Raw genomic sequence first — 6,929 nt, 5'->3', positions numbered from 1 at the left:
GATGTGGGACTTGATCCCCTGACTGTGGGATCATACCCTGAGCTGAAGGCAGATGCTCAAACCCTGAGCCACCCAGGCATCCCTCTTTTGTTTAAACTTATACAGGGATGCCTGTCAATTATTTCTCAATTAAACCAGAAAACATTTTAAAAAGTGAAAATGGTAGAATAATACCATGAATTAATTGAAAATGACTGTCAAGCTACTTATCTCTATTTAACAAGTTATTTTTGAAAAGGAGGATGAAAAACGACATTTTAAACAAATGCAAACTGGGACCAGCGGACCCTCATTAATAAAAAATAATAAGCAATTCTCTCAATATTCTACCAAGGAAGGGGATGTTATTAGGAGGAATTACTGTGGAAGGGAGAAGGTTGTTTGTCACTGATACTGTTAAGGATTGCTGGCACATGGTGGGAATGAAAATTACATATTAGGTCAGATTTTTATTTTTCTTTACCTCTTTTTAGTGTTCTCCAGTATTGCCTACATGCATCATAGACTGATTCTGATTCCCTGAGGAGAAACAGCGCATGATCAGTAACTCCCAGCTGAATGAGTTTGGCCAAATCATTAATACCTGCTAGAGCAAAAACCATCAATGCTACATCCCTGGCTCCTGGTATGCCTAATAATCATAAAACAGTCAGAGGCAATATCTGCCCTTTGATTTCCTCCACCCATACAAACAAGTACACTTGAACATGCAGCTCAAAGTAATCCTCCTGGAATTAATAATATATATATTTAATATATGTAATATTTATATTGTATATTGTATGTAATCTCCTAAAAATTTAAAATATAAAATATTTGAAATATGAATATAATATGTATAATATTTATATTATATATAATGTATATTATATACATATACACACATTATATATATTTATTATAATATATATATAAAATCTCCTTAAATCAAACTCTCTCCTTTCTCTATTTCTGCCCAGACATTGGAGAGCCCTCTTGCTCTTTTCTTCCTTTTACATCTTCCTTGTTTCATTTCAGCTTGAGCAAGTAAAAAACCTTTGAGTTACTTAAGATCATTAGTGCTGATGTGGTATATTTTGACATCCAGTATCTCCAAATGGGAGGGAATGGTACACCCAGCAATGGGCCAAGTTGGGCCATAGCATGTCCTTTCTTGGTATGATACTGAATGTATGCTGAGTAGATACAATTTCCAAAGTAATGCCTGAGATATAATAAAGAATAAAAAGGCAATGAGGCACTTGGGTGGCTCAGTCGGTTAAGAGGCCAGGTCTTGATTTCGGCTCATGTCATGGTCTTAGGGGATCGAGCCCCACATCGGCCCCCATGCACAGTAGAGAGTCTGCTTAAGATTTTCTCTCTTTCCCTCTCTCTCCCACTCTCCTGCTCACACACATGCTCTCCTTCTCATATCAAATAAATAAATACATCTTAAAAAAAAACGAAAAGGTGAATATGTAGGTTGGACTAAACAACTATTAATTGCATAAACCATAATAACAGTGCTTTGTGTAAGTATTATCTTGGAGATGGGTAAAGGTTTGGATTAAATATAGGCTTTGATCATTTAAATATGTAAATTATAATTTCTAGGAGAATTATTGAATTAATAGAAAATAGTGTACAATGTCAAGACTAATAGAGGGAAAATGGGATAATTATTGCAAAAGTTCACTCAACTAAAATGAGTGAAAGGTTGAAAAATGCAAAGAGAAACATAGAACACACAAGAACAATAAAAAGCAAAAAAATAAGATATTTGATTTAAACTCAAATGTCACAATTACAATTGAGTCAAATGGAGCACAGTCTCCACCTAAAAAGATTAACAGATTGGACTATTCCAAACGAGACTATATACTGTTTACAAAAGGCACTTGTCTACATAAGAAAACAAGTAGAACATGGCAAGCCATGAAAAATGACATATCAGACAAACACTAACCAAATAAGAGCTGATACAATTATGTCACTATGAGACAAAAGATAAGAATTTCTGTTAAAAGAGAAAGATCATGTCGTGAAGAAGAGAAAAACATGATTTTATCTGGAAGAGATAAAAAGTAGATTAGTGTTTGCTGAGGGCTTGGTACTGGAGCAAATGAGAAGTGGCTGTTAATGGGTATGGGGTTTCTTTTGGGAGTGATAAATATATTCTAAGGTTAGATTATGATGATGATTGTGCAAATCTGTGAATATACTAAAGACCACTGAATTATACACTTTAAATAGGTAAATTCTATGGCATGTGAATTGTACTTCAATAAAGCTGTTATAAAAAAATCTTGACAATATTTAAGTTAGCAACCTCTGTTCTTTATAAAAGAAAACTTCATAGGCAGCAAAAGCAGAAGTCATACTGTAGAATATTTGCAACACATGTAAGCCACAAAAGACTACTGTATAGAATATAAAAATAGTAAGAATAAAACAGATAGTGAAAAAGACAGACAAGCACATGATAAAACAGGAAATCAAATAGAATCAACACAGAGTTACTCAAACTTAATATTCACAGAAATGCAAATTAAAGCCAATCGAAATAAATGTTATTGTTTTATTGGTAAAAATTTTAGTCTTACCATAACACTTTTTGGCAAGAAGTTAAAGTGTTGGTGTCCTTATACATTTCTAGTGGGAATGTAAGTCAATCTGTTTCAATTTCTGTAGGGAGGCAATAAGATTGAGATAATTAAGAGAATAGTTGTCTCCTATATATATTAGCTATTCCATAGACAGATCTATATTTCAAAGTTTGTGTGAGGATTGAATGAGTAGGTATTTGTGAAGCATACGAAACAGTGTCTGGTATTCATTAAGCATCCAATAAATATTAGCTATGACTGTTTGATCCTCAAATATTGTTTTGTTGTGGCTTACTAGGGGTCTCAGAATATATAGCATCACCTTCCTTTCATATATATATATATATATATATATATATATATATATATAATGTAAGTAAATACTGAGGCATAAAGAATATTTTAATTATTGGTATAGCCCAGGTGAGGGGATGCAGTTTATGGCTTTGTGCAAACAGACCTACTAGTAATGAGCTCCAGAAAGAAGAAAGCAAGTTTCTCTCCCTCCCAGTTTTGGCACTGCTAGACAAGGGAAAGCCTTCCTACAGAAGACATTCCACAAGAAGTGCAAGCTTCCTGCAGAGTTCAGTTGAAAGACACGGAGGGAACAAAGCAGAAACTGCTCTGTTACTCTTCCCAAATTTAGCACATAAGATGGCAAAATTTGTGAAGAGAGCCCAGGAGCAGGCTCAGGTTCCTGTGAAACCAAAGGTTTTTTTCTTCTAAAATTAACTGCTGTATTTTTTTGTTGTTGTTGCTTTTCGCTGCTGTTGTTAGGGGTAGACGTTATCAGGTTTTCTACTTGATGGAATATCAGAGACCTCTAGTAACCACGCTCTTTTTTAACTAAAGGGGAAAAGAATGAGAAATCTGATCTGGCTGCTGCAGGACTTCGGGAGTAGAAGAAGGTTGATCAAACACACTGTAAGTTAGAGCATACTCTCCCCTGTATCTAGTAGACTCCTCGGGGATGGTAGGCACTCAATCCATCAACTGTAATTGACTTACCATTTTGGATCGCTATAAATGTAGTAGTTGTGCTGCAGAGTAAGACACAGTCACTTCTCAGAAAATTCCTTTGATTAAATTAGTGATCGTTGGATAAATGACACAATCTAAACCTGAAAAGTTAAAAGAGAGAATCATGAAATGAAAAACAGGATGGGAGATTAACTTTACAGTCACTTCTATCTCTGATGTTTTTGAATGCATATGTTTGATAGCTATTGTCCGTCAAATTTCCCATTTCATTTTTCTCTTATTCACGTGAATGATTTATTGATAGGAGGAAAAAATAGAGTAATTTTACCTTGTGACTCATGAGGGCCTAAGTAAAACTGGGACATCATTAATAATTACACATACTTCTTTTCCTTTTCAGTGACCCATATCCCACTTCCCCACTACTTCACAGAGTATTCTGAGATAATTCCAGAAAAGGTTAATGCTCCATTCCAAATTTTCCTACACCATAAACTATCATCCAATGTCCTCCTCTCAGATGAGGAGCGTGACCAACTGTGTGAGTCAAGTGAAAGTTTATGATAATAGACATTAGACAAATCCTCTGCCCAGTCCAGGCAGTGTTCGTACTTTACATAGAGTCTGATGTTTTAGGAAACTGGAATTTAAAGATGAAGGTCAGAGGGAAGAAAAGGAGATAGATCAAGGGGCTTTCCTGGTGTTTCTCAAATCACATCTGTATCCCATAAGTAGCTTCTTTATCTATAATGAAAGTTAGACTTTAAGGTAGAAGTCCTTTTTTAAAAAAAAATTATGTATTTATTCATGAGAGAGAGAGAGAGAGAGAGAGGCAGAGATACAGGCAGAAGGAGAAGCAAGCATCCTGCAAGGAGCCCAATGTGGGACTCGATCCTGGATCCTTGGATCACGACCTGGGTCAAAGGCAGGCGCCCAGTTGCTGAGCCACCCAGGCATCCCAAGGTCCTCTTGAAGACAATTGTAGACAGAAAGGAGAAAGAGAGTCTCTGACTCATGAATCACTTCTTAGTAATTCACCTGTTAAAAATTCTAAGAAGTTAATAAAGTGAAAATAATAACCTAATAAATATATAAAAAATTTAGTGTAATCATATGTTATCCAAAGGAATCCTATAAGCATTAATTTGCATCAAGCTAAAAGCATGTGCACACATTTTAAAGCAAATGTACCTTAAAAAGGTCATTAGAGCAGAAAATCCTAAACAAACTAAATCCATGAGCCTAAGTATATATTTTGAGCTATATTTCTTTGCTATAGATAAATTTTTCATATCTTTATTGGTAAGATCCTTGAGAAGAAAAGATCTAGTGAATAACTCAGTACATGCTGAATGAATTAATGAATTTTTAATGGACAAATGAACTTATAGCCGAGAAGAAGGTATGGATAAATGTCTAGTAACCAAAATGCTGAAAGGCATATGCAAGCCAAAGTTTTTGCAAGAGATCTTTTTCTGAGTGCCTCATCTTGCTACGTACTTTGGTTAGAGAAGAAGGTGACCTAACCTCTATCTTCAGAAAATTCACCTTCTAACAAGATATTTACTTTCTTCAAAAACTTGTGCTTGTGGCTCCCTCAACACTCAGACCACATCTGCTTACAACCATCTTACACTCCTGTTCATTATTTTAGAGTAGTTCTGAAAAGCTGTCTTGCTAGCTGCTAAGGAGACTGACCATATAGGCAAGCCTGTTTCTTTGCGTTAAAGGCCAGCCTAAACTGAAGGAGGATGACGGAGAGTTTTTACCTGTTAAGCAATGGAAAGCATCAGTCTCAAGGGAGAGGAATTTCACACTGCAGGTTATGATAAGTTGACTCTTCAGTGTGGTCTTAGGATTTTTTACACAGTAGGAAGGCCTTAGAGAATTACTGGATAGAAGGGTAATGTGTGGTTCTTTGAGTGAGGGTTGGGGGGTGGGGGTATTTGGTATGCATTTCTTCTAAACCTAAGAATATGACAAGAACATCAAACACCCACAGGCCTGGGCTATTTTTAACTACAACTACAAATAATATGCCAACAGTATAATGTCTTTTTAAAAAGAATGTTCTACTCCTTCCCAGATGGCTTCATAGAAATATAGATGTTATGCAATTATCACTATGGTAACCCCATATCTAGCAGCAAGAAATCAGCATGTCACTTATTTCTAACATTCCCTTGCCTTTTTTGAGCAACAGAATCCTAATCAATGTATCTCTCCTTTGTAGCACTACCAGAACCTTTGAATCCTGTTTATATTACTTAATCTTTGCCCCCACTCCACACACACACACACACACACACACACACACACACACACAATAGTAAAGTTAAAGCCATATTGAGGATTTCATAAAAGGATGTCATATAAACATATTTAATTTTCAAACAAATGAATTATTTATCCTGGAATCTCCCTCACTTTGCAAAGAGCAGTCAAGAATTGATTCTCAGAACTACTAAAGCAATGTGCAATTCCAATATTCAACAGATACCAGTTTTAGGAACATGATTGCTGATCTATCAAGAAAATACCACTACATGTATTTTCATTGTAGCAGGCCAATTTGGCACCAATACAGGATTAACTGAGAGAGAGAAGCTGCAAATGGAAACATCTATCTATATTCATTAGGATGTTTTGTCAGCTGAGTCCAGTACCCATGTGATATGCTTCGGAAAAACTATGATCCTTTAATTTTGTCTTCCACAGAGGTGATAGCTACAGCATGTCTTTTACCATATAGTAAATATTCAGGCAGGATTACTCAACTCAGATCAGATAACCCTTTCAAATTTACCTATGTCCATGGGCTTCTCTACTGCTCAACCATTAGCCCATGAACTCACTTCCCTTTTCTCAAAGCTCAGCTGGTATATTCATTACCTATTGCTGCATAACAATCATCCGAAAACTCGATAGCCCAAAACAACTAACACTTATGATGTCACATTTTCCCTGGTCAGGTCACTGGCGTGGCTGGATGCCTCCAACTCAAGCTTTCTCACAAGGCTGTAAGTGTCAGCCAGGGTCGAAGTCATCCCCTGGCTCATCCCCCGGCTCAGGAAGGATCTGTTTCCAGTTCACTAACATGGCTATTGGTAATCTTCAGGTCTTCACTGGTTGCTGAACAGTGAATTCAGTCCCTTGCCACATGGACTTCTTCATATGACTGCTCACAATAGCACCATTTGTTTCCTTGGAATGAGGGAGAGAGAGAGAGATTGAGAGACAAAAGAGAAAGATATAACTATAAAAAAGATAAAAGAAGCAGAATCTTTTTGCGGAAGGGACATTGCCATAATTTTTTCCCTGTTCTATTAGTCAAAAGAGAGGCACTAACCCACGCTCAAGGAA

The 6,929-nt window shown here is 36.2% G+C and overlaps 1 long non-coding RNA gene across 1 annotated transcript; it reads right to left on the bottom strand.

The window, feature by feature from the left end:
• Positions 1 to 463: 463 nt before the first annotated feature.
• On the bottom strand, positions 464 to 3,710 carry LOC119864873. The gene is made up of 3 exons (XR_005375351.1): positions 3,594 to 3,710; positions 2,583 to 2,664; positions 464 to 519 (listed from the first exon to the last, which is right to left on the bottom strand). It is a non-coding gene; the product is annotated as an uncharacterized LOC119864873 (long non-coding RNA).
• Between the last annotated feature and the right edge of the window lie 3,219 nt (positions 3,711 to 6,929).

The sequence above is a fragment of the Canis lupus genome, chromosome 21, assembly GCF_011100685.1.
Source record: "Canis lupus familiaris isolate Mischka breed German Shepherd chromosome 21, alternate assembly UU_Cfam_GSD_1.0, whole genome shotgun sequence".
Lineage (NCBI taxonomy): Eukaryota > Metazoa > Chordata > Mammalia > Carnivora > Canidae > Canis > Canis lupus.
This window is presented reverse-complemented; position numbering and strand designations above follow the sequence as displayed.